Source organism: Mustela nigripes, chromosome 1 (genome assembly GCF_022355385.1).
Source record: "Mustela nigripes isolate SB6536 chromosome 1, MUSNIG.SB6536, whole genome shotgun sequence".
NCBI classification, from domain to species: domain Eukaryota; kingdom Metazoa; phylum Chordata; class Mammalia; order Carnivora; family Mustelidae; genus Mustela; species Mustela nigripes.
Window position 1 is genome coordinate 263,266,992 of NC_081557.1, and position 27,032 is coordinate 263,294,023.

The 27,032-nt window shown below is 47.0% G+C and overlaps 1 pseudogene; it reads right to left on the reverse strand.

The window, feature by feature from the left end:
• Positions 1-15,886: 15,886 nt before the first annotated feature.
• Positions 15,887-16,006, reverse strand: LOC132009514 (small nucleolar RNA SNORA70; annotated as a pseudogene).
• Positions 16,007-27,032: the final 11,026 nt, after the last annotated feature.

Consider the following 27,032-nt stretch of genomic DNA (forward strand, 5'->3'; position numbering starts at 1 on the left):
CCCGCGGATCCCCTTACCCAAGAATCCAACACTGCCACTGGATGCAAACAGCAAGAGGTTTATTGTCACGCAGGTACCGGCGGGTGGTCGGCAGCTCCAGCTAACCGAGCACACCGACTGGAGAGAAGCAGGGTCTTATATAGGAAGGTACAAACAAGTTTTAGGTGGGGCGCAAATGACTGGTTGACAATTAGAACTTTGAAAAAGGCATACTTGGAGTTTGCTGATTGGTTCTGAGGACCCGCGCGCGCGCAAAGGGAGAGGCGGGAAGGGGGAACAAGAAGGGGGAAGTTAGGAATGCCATCATGGCGTCTCTATTATTTCTATAAGCCAAGCAGTTACAGAAAGGCAAAAGAGCAATTAATAAGCAATTAACAACCCAATTAATAACCTAATCTATGCCTAAAAGCCAGCGGTTCACAGAAAAGCAAACAAAGCGGTTAGTTATCCTATCTTCTAGGGGAGGGGTCTTTCATTCCCCCCTTTTTCTTTATCATGGATAGAATCTTATATCCATTCGTCTTGTTCCTGCTCTAAGCTTGTCCTGGACTCAGATCGTTTTAAAAGTTGATATTGTTGTGTTAGTACCATTGTCTGAACTATGGACAAGCGGTCTTTAGTGAATTGGACAAGCCTATTTATGATGCAAGGGCCAATTGACAGAATCAGTAATAAGATGATAAGGGGCCCCATGAGGGTGGATATTAAGGTTGTGAACCAAGGGGAACGGGTGAACCAATTTTCAAACCAGCCCTTTTGTGATTCAAAATCTCTTTTTCTCTGGGCTAATCTCTCTCTTAGCTTGTCCATTGTTTCTCTGACCACCCCGGTATGGTCGGTATAAAAACAGCATTCTTCTTTTAAAGCTGCGCATAACCCTCCTTCTTTTAAAAATAAAAGGTCTAGTCCTCTCCTGTTCTGTAGTACAACCTCTGATAAGGAAGTCAAGGATTTTTCTAAGGCTGTGATTGATTTTTCTATGGCTTCTAAATCATCGCTCATAGCAACCTGTAGCTGCATGAGTCGATTACCTTGGATTAAGGCGGAAGTCCCTGTTCCAATACCTGTTGCTATTCCCCCGATGCCCAATAGCAAGGCTATAGTCATGGATATAGGCTCCCTCCGGTATCGAGACATTTGCCCCTGCTCAAAGAAGTCAAGGACAAAACTCGAACTGTGGTAAGTTACCTTGGGCCAGAGTTGAACTAATATGCAATAGTCTGCGGTGACATTTAAAGTTTGGGCAGCAATACAAGGGGTCAAGCCGGTGCTACAAGCCCAATATGTCCCATTGGGAGCTGCTAAATAATAGCTACCGGGGTGGATCTTCGAAATGGTGGTGTTACATAGCGCCTGATGTGAGCTGGGCATGGGGCCTATGCATAGTCCCTGACCAGATACTTCAGAAAGGGTGAGTCTATGTCCCTGGGAATTGCAGGCACTCGGGGGACTTGTGTGGTTGGTATAATTAGCGTCAATGGCTATCCCCTCATAGTAGGGGGGGCTTGAAACCAAACAGAGCCAACAGTCTTCAGTAAAATCAGGATTAGAATAATTGAGGGCCGTATAGGCTCCTAGAATTAAATTATAGAGTCGGTCCCCAGTTCCGGCTGATAGGGCCTCTGATTCAGGGGACGTCTGTACAGAGCTTTGGCTGGCCGAAGGCTTTGGGGGGCTAGCGGTAAGAGGGCGTCTGGTAGGCTGGTGGGGTCTGGCGGGCGCGGGGGGTTTAGAGTCTGGTAAAACTAAATTAGGTCCTACGGGGCGTATCTGGGGATCTTCTATTCTTAATTTTATTTTAAAAATAACGCCTCTATCCTTACCAGATAGAAACCAGCGTAGACCCCAGGTACGTCCAGAGGTCCAATCTAAAAATCGTCTTCCTGAGGAGGTAAATGTTATGACTAATGGGAGTGATAGTCCTACACTCATTGGTCCCCTGGTATCACTACTGGGGCATATAGAGGCAAAGGCTGTATTTGATCTGCCCCGCTGCCATGTTTTTGTGAACCCTCGTTTTACGGTTATGAGATCCCAGGATGAGGTAGGATTCCAGTAAGCGTCCCCAGTAGTTTCACAACCCCATGCAGCACAAAAATATTCTAAATATCCTCCGCATTTGTAGGCTTGGGCACGACTCCTGCCATCTTTAGGGCAAACATAAAAATCATGGTGGGCTAATTCACAACGGGCATTTGGACAAGCACACCCAAAGTCACGCATCTTCGGACAGGGTGAATTGCTAACATTTAACTCGTTGGGACTTTTGTCTGGGATGTCCCAAGTTTCAAGGCCTGCTGCCAGCTGACAGAAGTCAGGAGTAAGATTAGGCCACCAGTTATTAGGTGCGTGTAGGCCCGTTATGGACCAGACAACTTCTCCCGTCTGTGACCATATTTGCCATGTCAATTGTTTGGGGACATGTGGACTATGGTCCCCAAAGGGGAGGAAGGAGTAAACAAGGAGAAAGATTAGCGACGCATGAGTCTTATCTTTAGTGGATTTGGGGAGCGTTGGACGGTCCATCCCAAATCTTGAAGGGGTTCGGTCTGTTCTTCTGGATGTGCTGCTTTTACATGGGAGGCGTGAATCCAGGCTGCAATTCCGTCGACCTTCAGTGCTGTGGGTGTTGTCAGGAGCACGGTGTGGGGTCCCTTCCAGCGGGGCTCAAGGTTTGTGGCCCGATGTCTGCGAACCCAGACGGAGTCTCCTATTTTATAGGGATGTGGCTTTAGCGGGGTGTCGAGTTTCTCTTTGTAGGCGGCTGCCAGGGGTTTCCAGACTTCCTGCTGCACCAACTGCAGAGCTTGTAGGTGGGCCTGTATAGAGGGGGAGGGGGCATGAGCGGAGATATCGGGGGCAAAGAATGTGACAGCGGGGGGTGGAGCACCATAGAGAATCTCAAAGGGAGTCGGGCCATGAGGCCCTGGGGTGTTCCTAGCCCGATAGAGTGCTAGAGGTAGGAGCGACACCCAATCTTTAGAGCCAGTTTCAAGCAGTAATTTGGTCAAAACCTCCTTGATGGTTCTATTCATCCTCTCTACCTGCCCTGAACTCTGGGGTCTATAAGCACAATGTAGTTTCCAATCAATCCCCAGCAGCTTGGCCACCGACTGACTTACCTGGGAGACAAAGGCAGGCCCGTTGTCGGACCCTAGCACCTCAGGCATACCATACCTTGGGAAGATTTCTTCTAGTAGTTTCTTAGCAACCATGGTAGCTGTCTCTTTTTTGGTAGGAAAAGCTTCCGTCCATCCTGAAAAGGTGTCTAGAAATACTAAGAGATACTTATATCCATACATGCCGGGTTTAATCTCGGTAAAGTCAACTTCCCAGTGTGTGCCAGGTCGCCGTCCGCGTGCCCGGACACCTGGTCCAATAACAGTCTTACCAGGATTGACTTGAGCACAGGCTCTACAATTAGCAGCTTCTGCCAGTTGGAGGGCCTGGGTCAAAGCTATCAGCTCTGCCCGTTGTGCTGATGTACCTTCTGGTAGCGCGCTGGCCCATACAAGCTGAGAGTCAGTCGTGATGGCCGCCCCTGCCCGTCGCTTTCCATCTTGTAGATAGCTGCTGCCATCTGTGTACCAGGTCAGGTCTGCATCCTTGATAGGCTGATCAGTCAGATCGGGCCGTGTCCCTTGAGTCTCAAGCAAGGATCTGGTGACAGTCATGTAATGGCGGCGTCTCTCCAGGAGTGGGCAGCAAGGTTGCAGGGTTAAGGGTCACTACAGGCCCAAACTGGATTCTGTCCGTGTCCAGGAGGAGGGACTGGTAATGAGTCAGGCGGGCGTTTGACAGCCAGCGGTCCGGTGGTTGTCTGATTAAACACTCCACTGTATGTGGAGCTAGTATGGTTAGGGGCTGCCCCAGTGTCAGTTTGGTGGCGTCCTTGATAAGGACTGCAATTGCCGCAATCATCTTTAGGCATGGTGGCCAGCCAGCCGCTACGGGGTCTAATTTCTTAGAAAGGTAGGCGACGGGGCGTCTCCAAGGCCCGAGTCTTTGGGTCAAGACCCCTTTAGCGAAGCCTTGTTTCTCATCAACAAAGAGGTCAAAGGGCTTTGTTATGTCTGGCAGGCCTAATGCCGGAGATTTAAGAAGCGCTCGTTTGATATGATGGAACACCTGTTGCTGTTGCTCAGTCCAAACAAAAGGAGTATCTTGTTTAGTCAATGGATCTAAAGGGGCCGCTATCTCTGCGAATCCCGGGATCCATAGTCTGCAAAAGCCCGCTGTTCCCAGGAACTCCCGCAATTGCCTATGGTTTTGAGGCGCAGGAACGTTAGAAATAGTCTCCTTCCTTGCAGCCGTTAGCCACCGTTGTCCATCATATAGTTCATAGCCCAGGTAGGTGACCCTAACCTGACAAATCTGGGCCTTCTTGGCAGATGCTCTATACCCCAATTGGCCTAGGGTCGTTAAGAGATCCCCAGTACCTGTCCGGCAGTCTTCTTCGTTGGTGGCTGCCAGCAGGATGTCATCGACGTATTGAAGCAGGATCAGGGAGGGGTGCCTTACCCGAAAGTCGGCCAAGTCCTGGTGAAGAGCCTCGTCGAACAGCATTGGGCTGTTCTTGAACCCTTGCGGTAACCGAGTCCAGGTTAGCTGACCTGATATTCCCAAGTCTGGGTCCCTCCATTCAAAGGCAAAGAGAGACTGGCTCTGCGGACTCAGTCTTAAACAGAAGAAAGCATCCTTGAGGTCCAAGACGGTGTACCAGGAATGGGTTGGAGGCAGTGTGCTAAGTAAGTTATAAGGGTTGGGCACCGTAGGGTGGATGTCTTCTACCCTCTTATTGACCTCCCTGAGGTCCTGAACTGGCCGGTAATCATTGGTGCCGGGTTTCTTGACGGGCAACAGAGGGGTGTTCCAAGGAGACCGGCATGGGGTCAAAATACCCTGGTCTAGTAACCGCCGTATGTGTGGCTTGATGCCCTGATGGGCCTCGTTGGACATGGGGTACTGTTTAACATTGACAGGAACGGCGGTTGCTTTTAACTGTATGTGAATGGGGGGCTGCTGGATAGCCAATCCCATTCCTCCTGTTTCTGCCCAGGCACCCGGGTAAGATGTGAGCCAGGACTCTATGTCCCTCTGAGGTTGAGAGGGCTTCTCGTGTAGTCTATATTCCTCTTCCAATTGTAGGGTGAGGACATGTAGAGGAGTTCCATTAGGGCCGGTTACGGTGGCCCCTTGTGGTTCAAAATGGATCTGAGCTTTGAGTTTGGTTAATAAGTCTCTACCCAGAAGTGGGTATGGGCAATCGGGGACATGAAGAAATGAATGAGAAACTTTACCTGAGGCCAGGTGTACTTTCCTGTCCGTAGTCCAGCGATATTGCTTCCCTCCAGTGGCTCCTTGAACCCAGGCCATCCGGTTACTGAGTGGCCCCGGGTTCTTGGTCAAAACGGAGTGTTGAGCCCCTGTATCTACTAGGAAGGTGATTGGTTGCCCCCCGACGGTTAGGGTTACCCGGGGTTCAGGGGGGGGCTCCTGACCCTGACGCCCCTAGTCTTCATCTAAAGCCGTAAGTTTTGTGACTTGCTTAGCGTTCCTCTTAGGATTCCTCGGGCAGTTCTTGGCCCAATGTCCTCTCTCCTTGCAATAGGCACATTGGTCCCGTTCTATCCGGAGCCTGCTTATGTCTCCCTCTCTGTTTGGCCTTCCCTTCTCTAAGCCCTGACTGCCTTGCACTGCAGCGGCCAAGATTTTACTAAGTTCCTTGGTTCGCTTACGCTCACGCTTCTCTTCCTTCTCTTCCGTTTCCTTCCTTAGTTTCTCTTCTCTTTCTTCCTGCAACTTCCTAAGCCGTTCCTCCTTCTCTTCCTGAGTTTCTCGTTTATTAAAAATCTTTTCTGCCTCCTTTAATAAATCCTGCAAGGAGAAATCTTGTAGGTTCTCCAAACGCTGCAACTTGTTCCTAATATCTGGAGCCGACTGCCAAATGAATGTCATGGAGACATTTCCTCTCTGTTCGTCACTATTTGGGTCAAAAGGCGTATACCTGCGGTAAGCTTCCTTAAGCCCCTCTAGGAAGGCGGTTGGAGATTCCTCCTTTCCTTGAGTCACCTGTCTTACCTGGGCCAAATTAGTGGGGCGTCGCCCTGCATTATGGAGGCCTGCTATGAGTAACTGGCGGTAAAGACGTAGGTGGGTCCTACCTGCAGCTGTATTGAAGTCCCAGTCAGGGCGAGTCAGAGGGAAGGTTTCGTCTATCACGTTAGGAAGTTGTGTGGGCCTTCCGTCATCCCCTGGGACATTCTTTCTGGCCTCTAAAAAGACTCTCTGTCTCTCCTCTGTAGTGAGAAGAGCCTGCAAGAGCTGCTGGCAATCGTCCCAAGTAGGCTGATGTGTAACTAAGATAGATTCAATTAAGGCGGTTAGGGCCACAGGGTCCTGTGAGAAGGAAGGGTTATGAGACTTCCAGTTATATAAGTCAGATGCAGAGAAGGGCCAATATTGGAGGCTCCCTGGTTCCCTCCCTTGGCACAAGGGAAGGAGCTTAGAAGTCTCCCCTTGTTCTGGTCTCTGCCGGCCTCTAACTCTGCCAGCGATTGGAGATGGATGATCTGATTCCCCCATGGGGCCGGATGCCCGCCTAGGAGGATGATAGGGTGGAGGGTCCTCGGTTAGGAGGTCTATCAAAGGGGATTCCTCGGGAGGGAGGACCTGCCTGGGGCGTCGCAGAGAGGAATCGTTGTTGGACGAGGGAGATTCAGTAGGGACTATAGGGTAAAGGTTGGAAGAGGTGGGCGGTTTGGAGGGGTCAGTGGGAGTTGGAGGCGGCGGGGGCGGCGCCGAAGGGCTTAAGGGAGGGCAAGGGGGAATAAAGGGAGAGACCCACGAAGGGGGCTCTTTGACCAGGCTTTCCCAGACTACGATGTACGGTGTTTGGTCTCGATGTCCCTGTTCGAAGATTCGCCCTTTGACCTGCAAGATAATATTGATATTAAAAGTTCCTTCTGCAGGCCATTCAACTTTGAAGGTGGGCCATTCAGAGGTGCAGAGAGCCTGCCATTTCCTCTTCTTAATTTCCACTGATAAGTTGTTGGCTCGGATCCGAACATCTTTCCAGTGACCTAGAGTGAGGCTCAGAGGGGTTGTGAGAGTCTGCCCCATTTTAGACTCAAAGAAAACACCAAGGACAATGAACAGCACGCACAAAACAATCAACAAAAAGGTCGCTGCGCGGTTTCGGTATGCTACCGAAAGCAAGATTTCCACCGGCCCAGAGGAGCCTCGAGACCTCCCTGCGGTGGACAAATTCCGTCCAGGGCCGAGGGGTTCCTCTGGAACGGACAAACGAATATATCTCTCGGACAAATGAGGGGCTCCAAAAAATTGGGCCCCTCGACACCCTGGAGCGTCCCCCAGGGTTGGCAGGGGAGAAGTCCGAGCTCGTCAGCTCCTTCTCAAGCTGCCTACAAATACAATCCAACAACGCACGCTGTTGTACAAACACTATACCGCTACCTGCAGTATAGGTCAAACAGAGGCCCCACAAGACTAGAGACAAACAAGAACACGGGAACACGAGACAGGAGACAAAGGTAGAGCTATTGGCCTTAGTATTTTTTTTTTTTTTTCCCGATGTACGATGTTGCCGACAAGGGGAGGGGGATCTTTCAGGTGCTGTCCTGCTCGCGTCCCTCGCGGGAGCTTAGGAGCGTCTTGGCTAAGGTCTATCCGTATAAGCCCCGGACCAGGCTACTCCAAGGAGTAGATGACCGTTATGCCGTATGACGTTCCGCGAGAATCAGGGTGCAGCCCACTCAGACTCCGTAGCCGAAGCCGTGGAGCCGCACGAACACATTCATACAATCAGGCACTCTTCCGATTCACATGGGTCAGACACCCTCCCAGAACAGACCATATGGGAATGTAACCTTATACCGACAGGAGACAAAAACACACAGTTCTTAAAATTTAAATGCTGGCCAGCTTACCTCCCGGTGGGAGTCAGTTGGATCCGTGGGCAGGAGTCCGAAAATCTCGGTGGGACCTCCAAATGAAAGACCCGCGGATCCCCTTACCCAAGAATCCAACACTGCCACTGGATGCAAACAGCAAGAGGTTTATTGTCACGCAGGTACCGGCGGGTGGTCGGCAGCTCCAGCTAACCGAGCACACCGACTGGAGAGAAGCAGGGTCTTATATAGGAAGGTACAAACAAGTTTTGGGTGGGGCGCAAATGACTGGTTGACAATTTGAACTTTGAAAAAGGCATACTTGGAGTTTGCTGATTGGTTCTGAGGACCCGCGCGCGCGCGCGAAGGGAGAGGCGGGAAGGGGGAACAAGAAGGGGGAAGTTAGGAATGCCATCATGGCGTCTCTATTATTTCTATAAGCCAAGCAGTTACAGAAAGGCAAAAGAGCAATTAATAAGCAATTAACAACCCAATTAATAACCTAATCTATGCCTAAAAGCCAGCGGTTCACAGAAAAGCAAACAAGCGGTTAGTTATCCTATCTTCTAGGGGAGGGGTCTTTCAGCTGAGAGCCCAATGCCGGTTCGATCCCAGAATCGTGGGATCATGACCTGAGCCGAAGGCAGAGGCTCTAACCCACTGAGCCACCCAGGCGCCCCCCTATCCTTTTTGAACCCTCTCCAGTTGGTTGGGAACCCGTCCTCCGCAAAGAGCTGCACAATGGGAATCATTATTTCCATTTACAGAAGAGGAAACGGAGTCTCAGAGATGCCGGCAGGTTGTTCAAAACCACCCATCATGGGGCGCTTGGGTTTTATCAGCATTTAAAAAGCATTTATAAGATGTAATCCAATTACTTTGTGGACTACAACGTAATATATAATATTTTAGATTTTATGTCCATGTCATGGCTTACATAGAGATGTTTTCTCTTGTAGTTACTGCTTTTAGGAAAGAATCTCATGAATATTCCCTTAAGCTATGAGGCTATGTTACTCTGATCTATGCTGTATCACATTATTCATAAATTTATGATTTTAGCTAATCCATGCTCTGTATGGAAATGTAGGAAATGTAGGAACAGTCACATGACCAAAGGCAAATACTGTTAGCACTTTTCTTTCTTTCCAAGTTTTCTTTTCTTCTCTTTTAAAAGATTTTATTCATACACTTGAGAGAGAGACAGAGACAGAGATAGCACAAGCAAGCAGAGAGGCAGAGGGAGAGGGAGAAGCAGACTCCCAGGGGGACACTGAGCTGGGAGCCCAACTCGGGGCCTGATTCCAGGACCTGGAGATCATGACCTGAGCCAAAGGCAGACGCCCAACCATCTGAGCCACCCAGGCGCCCCTCTTTCCAAGTTTTCATGTGTGTGTTTTTTTTTTTTTCTAGTCATACTCATAGCAAATACAGAAAAGCAATCTTGCATTATCTACTAAAATATGCAAATAAATCAACATAAACAGAAACATGTATACTAAGAATGGGAGATGTTTAATTCACCATAGACAAAAACAGGAAATCAGTGTTCAATAAAAGAATAGTTACAGGGAGCCTGGATGGCTCAGTCGGTTGAGCGTCTGCCTTCGGCTTAGGTCATGATCCCACAGTCCTGGGATCGAGTCCCACATCGGGCTCCCTCCTCCACGGGAGCCTGTTTCTCCCTCTACCTCTGCCTGCCTCTCTCTCTGTCTCTTATGAATAAATAAATAATATCTAAAAAAAGAATAGTTACGTAATTTGTTTCCTCCTCTGCAGAGCCAACATAATGCTAGTACTTCATTGCATTGTTGTAAGAATTAAGTTAGATGATGTATGGAAAGCGCAGAGTATAAAAAGAACAGATAACTGCTCAAAGAACACGTTACTTTTCCCTCCTCTTATCTCCTCAACCCTGAATTCTCTAATTCAGCAGTTTCCAGCTCAGGTCAAAGATCTCTAACCTGGTCCCACAATTCCAGAATTTCCATTTTTAGGCTTCATTGAGATAAGGTTATTCTGTGAACCCAATAGCTACCAAGGAAACTTAGCTACCACTAGCTCTGTGTCCCGTTTCTCACAAAAAGGAGTTCCGCTGCATTGGTTTGCAGCTGTTCAGTATGTCTCCCTGATGGACCTAACTGCCTCTTCAGCCGCAAGTCAGCAGCTCTGGGGAATCACAGCTTCACCCTTGGCTTGTCCCTTTCTCTTTTGATGGCTGCTTTGCCAGATTTTTCATTCACTTCTTCTCCCTTGGGAATAGCAAGCAATCGTCTTTTTAAGCCTGTATTTAGTTTTCTTGTCCACTTTCGGTATCTCACAAAATCAGGTCTAAAAACAAAACTCCCAGCAAATAAAATACTGTTGGTACAATAAGTATTTTTTGAATGAGATTCTGTCTTTCTTTTTCTTTTTCTTTAAAGATTTTATTTATTTATTTGACAGAGATCACAAGTAGGCAGAGAGGTAGGCAGAAAGAGAGGGGAAAGCAGGCTCCCTGTCAAGCAGAGAGAGCCTGATGCAGCGCTTGATCCCAGGACCCTGGGATCATGACCTGAGCCGAAGGCAGAGAGTTTAACCCACTGAGCCACCCAGGCACCCCTGTCTTTCTTCTTTCTTTCTTTCTTTAAGGTACTCTGTATACTCAATGTGGAGCTTGAAATTATGACCCCCCGATCAGATAGGAACCCCAAGATTATTTCTTTTCATTGTCCAAAGAAGCATGCTAAAAATATACTATTAGAGTTTATTAAAGGCACACCTAAAAAAGGGGGGGGGAGATTAAATAAAATGAGACTAATAATTTTAAAGATTTTACTTATTTATTTGACAGACAGAGATCACAAGTAGGCAGAGAGGCAGGCAGAGAGAGAGAGAGGGAGAAGCAGGCTCCCTGCTTAGCAGAGACCTATGCTGGCCTGGATCCCAGGACCCCAGGATCATGACCTGAGCCGAAGGCAGAGGCTTTCACCCACTGAGCCACCCAGGAGCCCCTGGACTGATAATTTTAAACCATTTGGTTCAAATATTTTTCTTATGCCCCTTAATTTGCTAAAAGGGATCTTATTGAGTAAACAATATTCGAGTCCAAACAAAGTTTTTGGACTCGAATATATATGCTGATATAATTTTGGAGAACAATTTTATCCAATCATCTTCTACCCGCTAGAACATTCTAGAGAAAAAAAAAAAAAAGACCATGAAGGGGTCCACAATATGCCACTGTGGCATAAAAATTATTTTAGCAGAAGGCATGTGACTTTTTGAAATCTTTATAGGTCTAAAAGCAGAGCCTCCTAAAAGAACTCAAACCCAAATTGTCACAGAACAATGAGGTTAGATTGCGTCTCATCACCAGAGACATTGAGAAGTAGTCAACACACCAAAACAGACATTGTCACAAAACTACCATCTCTCTGGTCTGTACTGATATGGACCCATGAATCTTCCCCAAAACTCATGTGTTCTCCCACAAATGCCCGCTTTGCTCCCCTCTCCTTCCCTTATGAAGTCTTTTGTTTTCCAGTAAGTGCCCTTCCTCCATCTGGATGGTATAGGACAAACCTCAAATTCTAACTGCCCCTTTGATGCACATTTTCTGTGAAGTTCTGTATATACATTAATAAAAACACATGATTAATTTTGGTTTTTTTTTTTCTTGCTTATCTGTCTTTTGTCAGTTTAGCTCAAAGGCTCCCAACAACTGAATCTAAGAGAGTAGAAGAAAAATTTTTTTTTCCTCCCCGACAACCTTGTGATCTAGCATTTCCAATATTTATTTGCAAATGCTGAATTTTAGAACTTCCTGTGTGCCGTACCATAGGGAAAGCGTGATGTATGGATTCATTAGTAGGATTATATATGGAAGCTGCAGCAAGGTAATTAATGTCCTGTATGGCCCTGGGCACCCGCCCACCCTGGAATTTGGAAATCAGATTGGCATCAGACGGAGCAGCGATAACTCAAGTCACCCCAAAGAGACTTCCAAACGATTCCATGAGGTAAAGCTGGACCATAACCAGACTGAATATGTAAATATACCTACAGACTCAGAAGAAAGTGAAGAGGGTTGTTGATCAACCCTGCAAGGATTAAAAAAGAAAGGAGCCCAGGGAACAAACTTGGGCTCCAATTCCAGCATTATCCAGAGGCCCGAAAGTCGCTCACCTTTTTTTGTTCCAACAGAGTAGGCACTTAGTAAGTGGAAGGAAAAAAGGAGTGAGTTTCCTCCTTGTTCCCAGAGGAGGTCCTGGATCCTCCTCCGGGAGGGGGTTCCCACGCGCAACCTCCCGATTGTAATATGGGTTCCCCCTAACTTCCTATAGGGTGAGAAAGTGTTGGCAAGGAGTCTCTTCCTCCTGACAGTACTTCTTCTTATACATCAACAAAGGAGCAGACTTGAGGGTGGTGCAAGGTTCCGTGGGCAGAAGCCGGTTTCTCAGCATTTCAAGCTATTTGTGGACCAGTAATGAAAACCAGGCTCTGGGGGCACTTAGGTGTGAGGAAGCAGCCAGCAGCCCAAAAGACACCACCTCTCAGCCGTCCACCCACAGCACTGCTGGGTCAGCAGTTTCCCTTGGTCTCCGCAGCCCTCCATCCTTCCCTTCGACAATATTAACTCAATGTCCACAAGGGCCAAACACTGAACTGCGTGTAGGCCCATGAAACAGACAAAACAGGTTCTCGGCCTCCTGAAGACTGAGCCCTCCCGAGGTCCGCTTCACTGGGTGTACAGCTGAGCGGTCAGGCCCAAGGAACACTGTGGGGGTAAGATCTGTGGGAGAGGGACAGGGGAGCGCCAGACGCAGGGGGCCGGGGAGGGGTCTTCTAAATTGAAACCCGAAGGAGGCGCAGGAGTCAGTTTTGTGGATGGGAAGTGGTCCAGGTGGAGGTAAGCAGAGGCAGACTTCTGGAGGTAAGAACAACATTCAGGAACTGTTCGCTACTTAGTCTAGAAGCTGGGGTTTAGGAGAGGCCCTGGGGAAGAGCAGAGGACTGTGGGGTTGGGGAGGGACAGTTTTGAAGTCTGAGGGGCTGTAATAAATCAGATATTCTGAATTTTATCCTCCGGGCAATTGGGGCAAGGGGTAGGTACTGAGGTATGTTAGCCCAGAGAGAAAACAGACGAAGTCTTCTTAAAAATTTCACCCGCCACAGCAAGAAGAGAGGAGGAGGCAGGAGGAAGACAGAAAGCAGGGAGTCAGTCTCCTTAACAACTTAGGCAGCTGCATCATAACTCACCGTTAATTCGTAATTGCTTCCCCTCTTTTGCTATTCATTTGATTCATAAGATGTTTTCAAGGTCATTTCATTTTCTTCTGACTTTTAAAGATAATTTTAACCTAAATATATTTTCATTTGTTGGCAACTATCCTTTGTCCATTTCGGAGTAAATGCTTCTCTTGATAAGTAAATTTTGAATCTTAGGCAAAACACATACGCCTCTGTAATTTTTTTTTTTTAAGTTTGTTGTTGCTGTTAATCTCTCCATCCAACGTGGGGTTTGAACTCACAACCCCGAGATCAAGAGTGCCATGTTCTACTGACTGAGCCAGCTAGGCACCCCCTCCCTCTAGTTTCTTCATGATTTTTTAAATTTTATTTGTATTTTATCTCTAGTCCTACATTGAGATCTCCAAAACTCTGTAAAATTGGGGGAGGAAGTGCCCAGAGGGGAATCCCCCAGGAGGGAGGGGAGGGTCTTGGGTAGTACATTTAAATGCCTGATGTCCCCACCTGGAGTTCTTCAGAGATGCAAACAGCCCACTGGAGGAAACAACACCCACAAAATTCTGGGCTTGCACTTTCAGGCTCCCTGGGGGGTCAAGGCCCACCCCAAGCAAGCTGGAGGCAGAAGTGTGATGTAAATTTTTTTATCCTCAGAGTGGAAGCCCGAAGGCAGGCCCCACAGGCATTCTGTTTACCGTTTCAACGGAAATCAGGAATTACAGACCAGAGTCAAGTTAAGTCACCTTTGTACTTCCCTGTGAATTGTCCTATGAATTGTGCCCAGTCTGTCTCCCTGTGCTGATTAGCTGTAAAGCTCATTTAAAAAAAAAAAAAAAAAATCCAGCCTGGACTGGTCAGAACTGCCAGGTGGGGAGAGTATACTCCTGCCAGCAGTAGGCCTGCGGGGAGAGGCCCTCTGGGCCGGGAGCAGGCGGGGAGGAAAGGAGTCTGGGCGCGGAGGAGGGAGGCGCCGGGGCTCAGAGGGGAAAGCCCTTAGAAAGTTGCTTCTACTGCCACTTACGGAGCTCCCGGAGGCGCACGGGCAGGGTCCTTAGAAAGGCAGTGGACAAGCCCTGTGGAAGAGGGTTGTGAGGACCGGATGAGTATAAAGGGTTCTCCACATCGACAAGAGCATTAGGTATCAGAAGTTCTGCTGTCTATAGAACTCGTGGATAATAGTAGCAATAGTTACCACTAATTGAGCACAGGAATAGTGCTTAGAAAAGCGAACACTCCATATATGTCAGGCACTGTGTCCGGTTTTTCACACACACACACACACAAGCACACATATACATGATACAAACACATCTCACTCACTGGTTCTTCAAAGAAGTCTGACCAGGTCAGTTCCATTATTTCTATTTTCTGTTGGAGGAAATGATCTCCAAGAGGTTATATATGCAGCAAAATATAATTTGCAGGTGAGTACTTTGGACATTCTCTGAAGATCTCACTTCCTCTTAAACTTAAGCTACTCTAATAAAACTGGATATTGAGGCAGTATTGTTTATTCTTCTCTAGTGTTATAAACTCTGGAGCCAGACTGGGTTTGAATCCCAAACTCTCTTTGGCCAAATGATCACAGAATAGGCATAAAAATAGTGCCTGCCCCACAGAATGCCCCACAGAATGCGTATGAGGCTGTATTAGCTAATATGCAAAGTTCTGGGCACGGTGCCTAGAATACAGTAAGTGCTCAATAAAAGTTGGCCACTACTGAAGACCTACATTAGGTCACAAGTAGCAAGGTAAGAGTGGAAGGACTATTACGTACAGCAAAGGAAACTGAAAGCTAATAACCTTCACAGCAGAAGGGAAATGTGGAAAACAAATACCCAAGCGCGTAAGTGGAAATGTATTTGATTGGAGAAGAGCATAATAACAATATGTTATATACGTAACACAAGTATGTATATAACATATGACCCTCCGGTCCCCAGATAACATCACACACTCATAACCAGGTTAGGGTGAAGGAATGGACCTGGGGTAATGTCTATAACATTTTTTTTAAAAATCTGTAACATGTAAGACAATTACCAAACTGAAGAATGAGGATTCATTCACATTTCTTCAATAGAGCATCATTACAGGTTAGCAAAATTCTTTTGTTGTTGTTGTTTTAAGATTTTATTGATTTATTTGGCAGAGAGAGACACAGCGAGAGAGGGAACACAAGCAGGGGGAGTGGGAGAGGGAGAAGCAGGCTTCCCACTGAGCAGGGAGCCCAATGGAGGGCTTGATCCCTGGACCCTGGGACCATGACCTGAGCCACTTAAAAACTGAGCCACTCAGGTGCCCCTTCTTTTTTTTTTTTTTTTTTGACAGGAAGTTGGATTTATTGGTGGGCATGAATATGACAGGATGGGATAGTGCCAGGTTCTCAGGAATGCAGAGCCCTCCATTTGTCCAAGGGACCATGGTCGGATATATTTTACCCCATAGCCAGCTGGGATAAGTCGCTTTTTAGCCACCACGTCTTCAAATTCATCCGCATTGAACTTAGTAAAGCCCCACTTCTTGGAGATGTGGATCTTCTAGCAGCCAGGGAACTTGAACTTGGCCCTCTGTAGGGCCTTGATCACAGGCTCCTTGTTCTGCAGCTTGGTACTGATGGACATGATGACTTGGCGAATGTGGACCCTGGCTACTGTGCCCTGGGGGTTTCCAAAGGCACCCCACATACCTGTCTGCAGCCTAAACTGGAGATAGCCATAAGGTCCGACCTCAGCATCCACTGAAAGGGCTGTCTCCAAGGTCCCTATGGAAACCCATACAATCAACAGGCTGCATAGAGTACCGAGGAGGCCATGGCACACTGGGCCCCCACAGACAAAGAGCACAGTCGGCTTAATTGACTGCAGATCTTTTTTTTTTTTTTAAAGATTTTATTTATCCGCTTGACAGACAGAGATCACAAGTAGGCAGAGAGGCAGGCAGAGAGAGAGAGAGAGAGAGGAGGAAGCAGGCTCCCTGCTGAGCAGAGAGCCCGATGTGGGGCTCGATCCCAGGACTCTGGGATCATGACCTGAGCCCAGGCAGAGGCCCAACCCACTGAGCCACCCAGGCGCCTCAGATCTTTTTTTTTTTAATGAAGATTTTATTTAGGGGCGCCAGCGTGGCTCAGTAGGTTGGGTGTTGGCCTTGGGCTCCGGTCATGATCCTGGGGTCCTGGGAGTGAGCCCTGCGTTGGACTGCTAGCTCAGCAGAAAGCCTGCCTCTCCCTCTCCCTCTGCCCCTCTCCCATCTGTGTTCCCTCTCTCGCTGTCTCTCTCTGTCAAATAAACTCTTAAAAAAAAAAAAAAAAAAGAAAAGAAAAAGATTTTATTTCCTTACTTGAGAGAAAGAGAGAGATTACAAGTGGGGAGGAGGGTCAGAAGCAGGCCCCCCACTGAGCAGGGAGCCTAACTTGGGCCTTGATCCCAGGATCATGACCTGAGCCAAAGGCAGCCACCTAACTGGCTGAGTTCCCCAGGCACCCCTAGGTTAGCTTAATTCTAATCCTATAGTCTAACAAATCAATTTAGGAAAATGTTGGATTGGGCCTTCCTTAGTTTTGTCAAATATAAATTTTATAAAATTAAAATATATTTGTTTTTTTCAAACTTATTGGCATTTGTTTCAAGTGGAATTGGATTTAATGAAAGTAGACTATTATTTAATATTAAATACTGAAGTGACAATAAGTCTTGAGGATAAAAATGTAGACATAATCTTAATTGAGTGAATTAGCTATTACTATTACTATTGATAGATGCTTTTTGGCCAATTGTATCTAAAATAGAAATTATTTCATAATAAAGGTAAATGTGTATGTAACACAAATGGACCCTCTATTATGGAGTATGGGCATCGAGAGAATTAAGTTAGGACCATGCTGTGTGCTGAAATGCTACCCCTTGCTGCGGGGGAACAGGTGCTGTTTGAATGGAAGTATTCTTTTTTTTTTTTCTAAATTAAGCTCCAGGCCCAATGCGGAGCTTGAACTCACGACCCTGACAACCAGATACCTCTGAAGGGAAGTATCCTTGATTTTAAACCAAAAACTAGGCTCCGTGAGGGTGGGTTTCAGGAAGGTTGTCAGGACCTCTCCCTTGCCCTGACTCTTGGCTGGGTCTTACGGAAATTAGATGACTACCCCTCTCTCCCACTAGACTTGGCTCTGAGAAGGGTCTTGCATTTTCTTCTGTCCCCGCTCCTAGCACCGAGCACGAGAAATGATTGCTGGATGTGGGAGTAAGGAGGGCCCCATCTTCATCAACGGTCCACGAGCCAGGAATTCAGGGACCCCGTGAACTGCAGGCAGAGGATCAACAAACTTTCCTAATAACCAGTTTACTGGCTGACATCACTCTTACTCTCTGTATGTTTCCCTGTGGCATCTCCTAGCAGATAGCTTTAGTTAGGCTGAGCTGTGTACCTGATTCACAGCCACTGGTTCCCAGCCTTGGAGGGGAAACAGTGCCTCTTAGAGGCCAACATGCCAGTGGCAGCAGTAATGTGTTAGGGACCTGAAAAGATACACCTTGGGGAATAGATGTAATGGTCCAGGTGACCATCTCCGCTGGGATCATCTCTAAGCTTCAAGTCTGGAAGGCTTGGGTTGCATGGGTGACTCAGTGGGTTAAAGCCTCTGCCTTCGGTTCAGGTCATGATCCCAGAGTCTTGGGATCAGAGCCCCGCACTGGGCTCTCTACTTAACAGGGAGCCTGCTTCTCCCTCTGCCTGCCTCTCTGACTACTTGTGATCTCTGTCAAATAAATAAATAAAATCTTAAAACAAAACAAAACAAAAAAAAACCTTTAAAGTTTGGAAGGCTTATTTTTATTTAAAATTGTCTTTAAAAATTTTTTCTTTAAGATTTATTCGAGGGGCACCTGGGTGGCTCAGTGGGTTAAAGCCTCTCCCTTCGGCTCAGGTCATGATCTCAGGTCCTGGGATCGAGCCCCGCATCAGGCTCTCTGCTCAGCAGGGAGCCTGCTTCCTCCTCTCTCTCTGCCTGCCTCTCTGCCCGTTTATGATCTCTCTCTGTGTCAAATAAATAAATAAAATCTTAAAAAAAAAAAAAAGATTTATTTGATACAGAGAGAGAGAATGCCTGAGCAGGGGAAGGGGCAGAGAGAGATTCCCCGCTGAGCACAGAGCACAGAGCCCTACACAGGACTTGATCTTTGGACCTGGAGATCATGACTGATATCATGACCCCAGCCAAAGGCAGATGCTTAACTGACTGAGCCACCCAAGTGCCCCTCCATTAACTGTCTTAATAATGCTACTTTCTCCCATTAAAATTTTTTTTAACAGAATCATGTATTCCAAAGGTTGCTAGCCTGTTATGATTCCCTTCAATAGTAACTTGGATCTAAAGTCTGAATATTTGTGGGCGCCTAAGTGGTTCAGTCGGTCAAGTGTCTGGCTTCCACTCAGGTCATGATCCCAGGGTCCTAGGATCAAGTTCCACATCGGGCTCCCTGCTCCGTGGGGAGACAGCTTCTCCCTCTACCTTTCCTCCCTGCTCACGACCTCTCTCTTTCCTACACTCTCAAATGTATAAAATCTTTTTTTAAAAATCTGAATATTTGTGTCACCACCCTCCAACCCCCCCCCCATTCATACGCTGAAATCCTAACCCCCAATGTGATACTACAGATGATGCCTTTGAGACGTTTGCCTATGAGGGCTCCAAATGGGATTTGTATCCTTACAAAGGTAACCCAAGAAAGCACTTTTGTTCCTTCTGCCATGTGAGGACACAGCAAGAAGCCAGCCCTCTGTGAACCAGAGAGGAATCTGCCACCACCTTGATCTTGGACTTCCCAGCCTCCAGGACTGTAAGAAATAAATTCTTGTTGGTTTTGAGCCACCCAGCCGCTGGCATTCTGTTATAGCCACTCAAATGGAGGAAGACACTTGGGTAATAGTAAACCAGCTCTGCTCACCCTTGGCTTCGATTTTATGAGAGGCTATAAGCTAAAGTTGGCCAGCTCAGTTTCACGGCAGCGAGAAAGTTTCTTGATCATCCCACCACACACCAGGTACTGTGCCAGGTGCTAAGCACCGAGCTATTACTGAACACTAACAATGACTTATATAAATGGCAAAGTGTAGTGTCCGTTTGGACTGCTTCTGGAGTTGGAGGATGGTTCCACATGAGAGAGAGAGAGAGAGAGCGCAACCTTCCCTTGTCCCCATGTGTTCTGGCAAGAACACTGCTTTTTCACAGACTGGAAACAACTGGGCAACAATGTTACTGGGTGGACTTTGTAACCCACTGGTCAGTATTCCCCTTCCCGCAAATGATCTACTTCCCCAGGCGCCTGGGTGGATAGGTCGGTTCAGTGTCTGCCTTCGGCTCAGGTCATGATCCCAGGGACCTGGAATCGAATCCTGCATCTGGCTCCCTGCTCAGAGGAGTCTGCTTCTCCCTCTGCCTCTGTGCTCTCTCCCATTCTCTCTCTCTATCTCTCAAGTAAATAAAAATCTTAAAAACAAAACAAAACAAAACACCAACAACAATCTATTACCCCCAAAATGAGAGAGCTTAGCCTGAGGAAGTAGGTGGCAGGGTTAATTTATGGCAGTTGTCAGGAACGGCCGATGAAACGATTGGGCTGGTGTGGGAAAGCAGGAGAAGGCACAGGCTCTGCATCAGGAACCTTGGATCAAAGCCCGGCCATTGAGTTTTGTGACCTTCAGCAAGTGACTTTACCTCCCTCCTTCGACTTTCCTCTCGCAAAAAGGGGATGAGAATAGCGATATTGAGGGTTGCCTGGGTGGCTCAGTGGGTTGGGCCTCTGCCTTTGGCTCAGATCATAATATCAGGGTCCTGGGATCGAGCCCCGCATTGGGTTACCTGCTCTGCAGGAAGCCTGCTTCCCCCTCTCCCACTCCTCCTGCTTGTGTTCCCTCTCCTGCCGTCTCTCTCTGCCAAATAAATAAATCTTTAAAAAAAAAAAGTATCAAAAAGAAAGAGTTAACGGAGACAATATACACAGTGCTTAGTACAAGTACTTGTTGGTAGTAACTGCTGGTGTTAGGAGGTGAGACCAACTATACTACCCGCAGGTAAAACCGAAGCGCAATGAGTCTTCACAAGATACACAGACTCTTCTGACCTCCCACCCCACGTCCACTGTGTAAGCCCAGGTAACGAGAACACAGGTAATAATGAAACACTGATTAAGGACAGGTCCTACCTGGGCCACGAGAAACACCGACGCAAGCTGAGCCACTCAGACTTCCAGAGTCTTACTGAGTTCGTTACAAGGAGCGGGGCCCTGAGGTTCTGTTGAGTCTGGGCCAAGGCTGGGGCAGCAGCGAGCTAATGCCACTTGCAAGCTGCACATGGCGGCAGCAGAGGGGCCGTGAGTCAGCAGAGAAAGCATGGAGGAGGAGAGATGCAAGTCAGTGGATCAGACTCCGGGGAAAAAAGCCCAGAAAAGAGAATATGAAGCTTGACAAACCTGGACTGCAACACACATACACACACAGTACCCTGTCAGAGAACTGACTCCCCAGTTCTCATGAGGCTGGGCTGTACTTCTTGAGTATTTCCTTTAAGACTCCTCTACGTCCTGGGGCACCTGGGAGGCTCAGTATTGGCTGCCACTGGCTCAGGTCAAGATCCCAGGGTCCGGGGCTCAAGCCCCGCACCGGACTCCCTGCCCCACTGGGAAGCTTGCTTTTCCCTCTCCCACTCCCCCTGCTTGTGCTCCCTCTCTTGCTGGCTCTCTGCCAAATAAATAAATATAATCCTAAAAACAAAAAAATTAAATAAAAAATCCCCTATGTCCTTACAATAGACCTTTCTTTGACCTGCATTCTTTTTTATTGTTGTGGCTCCTTAAACAGGAGGGGCCGGGGACTGTCCTAGAACTCAACCCTTACAACCTTCCATTGTGCAATTTCAGAAAAAGAGGAACAGCGGGATCGCTGTGGATGAGGGAAAGGCTGAACCAGAGAGAGGATGTGGAGACTCAAGTGTAAGTGACAGAATACTGCCACCTGCAGAGCTCAAATTTCCTTAGTGAACTTTCACTTAAATATGCGAACAAGAGGCAAGCTACCGAATAAGCAGAGGTCTGGCGTTTGTACCTCAAGGGACTGTTACTCTTTCTTTCTTTCTTTAAAATTTATTTATTGGGGTGCATGGGGTGGCCCAGTTAGTTAAGTGCCCAACTCTGGTTTTGGTGAGGTCACAATCTCAGAGTCGTGAGATCGAGCCCCATGGGGGGCTCTGTGTGGGCATAGAGTTGGCTTAGGATTCTCTCTCCCCCTCTGCCTCTCCTTTCCTCCCCAGACCACTCTCGCACCCCCCACACACTCTTGCTCTCTTTATATCTAAAATAAATAAAGAGTAAGGTGCCCCTTACTATTTCTTTATTTATACCTTACTCATTTGTGGGGGAGATGGTATACTCTAGTAAGAATATTTGACAGGGGCGCCTGGGTGACTCAGTGGGTTAAAGCCTCTGCCTTTGGCTCAGGTCATGATCCCAGGGTCCTAGGACAGAGCCCAGCATCGGGCTCTCTGCTCAACAGGGAGACTGCTTCCTCCTCTCTCTGCCTGCTTTCTGCCTACTTGTGATCTCCGTCTGTCAAATAAATAAATAAAATCTTAAAAAAAAAAAAAAAAGAAGTATTTGACAATGAGAAGGATTTGGGAAGACCACAGACATATCCCTCTATGTTCCAGAATCTGGAATATCCAGGTTATAAGGACTCTCAAAAAGACTTGGGTGCAAAGAGAAGGAAGAAATGTTGTTCCTAAACTTGGGAAGACTGTTGGATCTTTCCCCAAGACAAACTCAATATTGTATTAAGGGTAAGATTTGTTTCCAGAATCTTATCATTGTTCTTTTCTCAATGTGTCCTTCCTAAGTTACTGTTGTCACAGGACAGGCATCCTGCCTACTCTGAAACCCACGCAAGTCTTCCCTTCCTGAATATTACCTACTGGTCCTCTCTGTAATTAAAATGTTTATTCTTGCAAAGCACGACTCTAATTTAGCACTTAAGATATATGACAGAAAAAAAGATGGATTAATTTATGCTAATATATAAAGGACTGTTTAGTCTAATAGATGATGTACTCTACCCACGGATATTTGCATTTTTTTTTTTTTTCTAGAGAGGAGAACGAGTGGGAGGAGGGGCAGAGGCAGAAGCAGACTCCCTGTGGATCATGACCAGAGCTAAAGATAGATGCTTAACAGACTGAGCCACCCAGGTGTCCCCAATATTTGCACTTTATTGTATTTTATTTTTTTGACATTTGCACTTTAAAAGAAGTTTTTTTTTTTAAGATTTTGTTTATTTATTTGACAGAGAGAGACATCACAAGTATGCAGAGAGGCAGGCAGAGAGAGAGTGGGAAGCAGGCTCCCTGCGGAGCAGATAGCCTGATGCGGGGCTCGATCCCAGGATCCTGAGATCATGACCTGAGCCGAAGGCAGAGGCTTAACCCGCTGAGCCTCCCAGGTGCCCCGATATTTTTTGATCCAAAAGGCCAAGTCCTTCTTAGCATAATTTTGTGCACCGAAATCATCGTACTGGGCAGGTATTTTTTGATCCAGAGGAAATCATTCTACTGGGCAGGTATTTTTTGATCCAGAGGTCTTTCCAGGGCCTTCCATGGTCTTTCCATGGTCTTCCCCTACTAGAATATACATTGCGTAAAGGCAGACATTGTTGTCTGTCTCTAATCACTGATGAATCTTTAAAGCTGGATTTGGACTGAATAAATGGTGATATCAGGATTCAAATCCAAGTCTGTCTGGCTTTAAAGTATAATGTTCATTCTGCTATATGAAATGGTCTTTCTCTTATAATGTATCATGTCACCTACCTTAAGAGGAAAAGAGAAGAGAAATAAAGGAAAGGAATAAGAGAGATGGCGTCAAAATAGATGAAACGAAATACAGGCTCAGACATTAGCTGCAACCTGGGGCCCGCTGGCTTCTTCTCAAAATAGATGAAATGAAATACAGGCTCAGACATTAGCTGCAACCTGGGGCCCGCTGGCTTCTTCTTCCAAGCAAATCGATAGTTTTCTCAGGGCTCCAGTTGTTTCTCTTCCAAAACGGTTTCTATTTATTATCTTTCCTAAGTTTCTTATTATTTGTGATTTTTTTAATTTTTAATTTTATTTTTTAGACTTTTATTTTTTAAAAGACTTTATTTAATTATTTGACAGAGAGAGCAAGCATAAGCAGGGGGAGTGGGAGGGGCAGAAGCAGCCTCCCCGCTGAGCAGAGAGCTGGATGCAGGGCTCCATCCCAGGAACCCTGGGATCATGACCTGGGCCCAAGGCAGATACTCAACTAACTGAGCCGCCCAGGCGCCCTTATTTGTGATTTTTTTAAAAAAACATGCTTGTTAAAAAAATAATTATCCAGTGGAAATTATGGAACAGTTGAAAGAAAACCATTACATAGGATATTCCTACCAAAATACAACCACTCTGAATTCACACCTTGCTACATTTTCTTCTAGGTGTCTTCCTATGCTTATATTTTTATTATTTTTAGAAGATTTTTATTTATCTGAAAGAGAGGGAACACGTACACGAGTAGGGAGAGAGGAAGAGGGAGAGAAAGAATCTGGAGCAGACTCTCACTTGAGCTTGGAACCCTACTCAGGGCTCAATCTCAGGACCCTGAGATCATGGCCTGAGCCAAACTCAAGAATCAGTTGCTTAACCCACTGAGCCACCTAGGTGCCTCCCTATCATATATATATATATATGATTTTTAAAAGATTTTATTTATTTCTTTGACACAGAGAGAGAGATCACAAGTAGGCAGAACAGCACAGAGAAAGCGAGGAGGAAGCAGGCTCCCTGCTGGCAGAGAGCTTGATGTAGGGCTTGATCCCAGGACCCTGGGAGCATGACCTGAGCTGAAGGCAGAGGCTTAATCCATTGAGCCACCCAGGCGCCCCTTATATTTTAAACTTAGCTATGATCATTCAGTACATATAATTTAAATCCTGATTTATTTTTTCTACCATCACTTTTTTGTTCCATACTGATATTATTCCCTGATGTTCAGTGTAAAATCCTCAGTTAAATGAAGTGAGACTTTGCTGCCCATTGGTATTAAATTTTCATAATCTTACATACTGATTCTGTGACAAGGGAATTTTAAAATTCCAAGTCTTATTGGCAGAGGGAAAAAAGTTTCCCTCTCTCTGTTAAATATTTTAGGAACTGCAAGAAATCAATAAAACATACAGTTGTGTTTATTTATAAGACTGAACAAATGCCATTATTCTCGAACCATTTTCTCCTCCCAGGGCTTCCCAAATTATCATCACTTGGGGAATGAAGAGCCATTGCCCCAGAGAAGAACAAATGTTTTAGACTCTAAGAAGGTGATCAGCACAAATATATATAAATTTGAATCGAGTTCTTATTTAATATACACGTAATGCCGTCCTAGTAAATGGTCCTAGGACCAACCACTCTACAGTCATGTAGATTAGTACAGCACAGAGGTAGTTTTAGTTGTATAGCTCAAGGGATGCCGGAAATACAGAATTTCCAAATCAGTAAAAGGTAACTAAGGTTTAGGGACTATTTATTACCTGTTCTATTCATCACCTGTGTGACTACAAATGATTAAAACCCAAACAAATTAATAAAAACTTGTCCCCACAAGTTGGGGAGGGGTATTTTTTTTTTTTTAAAGACTTTATTTATTTATTAGACAGAGAGAGATCACAAGTAGGCAGAGAGGCGGTCAGAGAGAGACGGAGAAGCAGGCTTCCAGCGGAGCAGAGAGTCTGATGAGGGGCTGGATCCCAGGACCCTGAGATCATGACCTGAGCCCAAGGAAGAGGCTTAACCCACTGAGCCACCCAGGCGCCCCTAGGGAGGGGTACTTTTAAGTACCAGCCAAGTTACTAGCTTCTTGGGGGTCGTTTTACAAGCATTATTTAATCCTTACAATGATGCTCCTGGGTTGGCAAGTTGCTTACTCCGTGTTTCTTCTTCCTTCTTTACTGTAAGAATCTTTGATTCTCTGACCTTTCACCTTTGCCCTTCTCCTGGAATGAGGATGCCATGCCGAGGTGAAGCAGCCATCTCGTCCCCACAAAGACCAAAGGCTCAAGCCGGGGACGGCTGAGCAGAAAGCGTCCGACTTAGACTGCAGATGACTTCTCGGAGCTACTCTGTGCCAGCGCCGCTCTTCCTTCCTCCTAATTTGTCTAAGACACTCCTTGGTTTCCCGCTGTTGCACACAGCCATCCCACCTGGGACAGCCGACTGAAGTCACTTCCCCAAGGCGACACTGTCCGAAAGTGGCAAGACGAGAATGAAAACCCAGGTGTGTCTTGGTCTGCAAAAAAAACTTGTCTTTCTGGCCTCTGCCATGCTGAAGCCCAGGCTTCTCTCTCTGGGAAATAAAAAGAAGGATTTCTAACCTTCCTGGATGATAGACCGCTTAGAGCGGCACCTGTCACCGAGGACAGACACCCAGTGTTTGCTGAGTCAGGAGTTCAAGGACCCAAGTACAACTGTTTTCAGTATTCAGCTCTACAGAGCTATTTTAAGTGCTGAGGGGAAAAAAAAAAAAAACACAAAAAACCAACAACCAACTGTTTCTGTGGGTGTACTACTCTAGCTGCAGAAATGAGTCAGCAGTTTCATTGAGTTTCTCAGCTCTCTGGCCGCTCTGTCCCCCTCCTCTTTCTTCTCTGCCTCCCCTCTCCTTCCTAGAAGGCCTTCTCATCTCACCAGTGGGCCCCTGCAAGCCCGGCTCCCTACCCCAGCCCACCCCCCAAAAAGGGGGCCGGGGCGTATGGATTCCGCGAGAAAAGCTCTATGAACGGAGCGGCTCATTCTGCTGGGAAGAGAGGAGTAAGCCCACGGGAGGGGCCATCCTTTCCAGACCGGCAGGGAAAAATCAAAAACAGGGAGCTGAGCAGCAGTCCAGAGGAGCAGATGCGAAAAGCTCCAGGCAGGGGAGTTAAAGCTGCAGGAAGGTACTGATTCCTCGCCAGACTTGCAAGGACACAGCAGGGCTTGGAATCGCTCATTTCTATTGCAAGCAAATGTGTTAAATGTGTACTTTGGACTGGTTTGATAAGGTCTGAATTGTGAACTTTCAAAAAAACAAAGATCTTGAGACGTACTATACCATGCCATAAGTACCAAAGTACCAGGAGAGTCATTTTGCTCTGACCCAGATACTAGAACCAGACCTAGATAGCCGGGCCCTCACAGGAAGGAGACTGGCTGTGGCAAGGACCTATTGGGACCTTGGACTCTGAGCTACTTAGGAGTCGCTATTCACATACCTGGGAGAGAGGGAGCGGTTTGGGGACTTGGGTCTGGGGCGCGTGGGTGCGGCAGGGTGTGGTCCTGCTCTGGAAAACCCCCGGTGTATGGGAGAACTGGAGAACAAGCCGCAGCCCTTCCAACTCTTCACGCTACCTACAGCTGGCGAGGGAATGGTCAGGCCAAAGAGGAGACTTTTCTTTGCCTCTCTGTGCTCCCGATCTTCTAATCGTCCATTTCTCTGCACTGGACACCTGAGCCCCTGGCAGAGAACTGGATCCACACCCAACTCTCCCTTCTTTTCTCAAATCGTCTGCCTATGTCATTTCTGGGCTCTTCAGCTCATATCGGCAAGTGACTGAGCCCACCCCTAATTATGTGTGCTGTATTCAACAACCACAGGCTACTGGCACCTTATGGTCAACTGCACTGAAGGGCTGGAAATGGGAAGAGAATGGACTTTGGAGGTGTGGGCTGGCTTTTGAGAAGTTCTGGTCCAGGTCAGCTAACCATCCTGCTGGCCTGAAGGCCCAGTCTACCGTCACAGACTGTTTTCCAATCTGAAGAGTCACCCTACAGTCCCCTGGCATCCTGTCTCCATACATGTA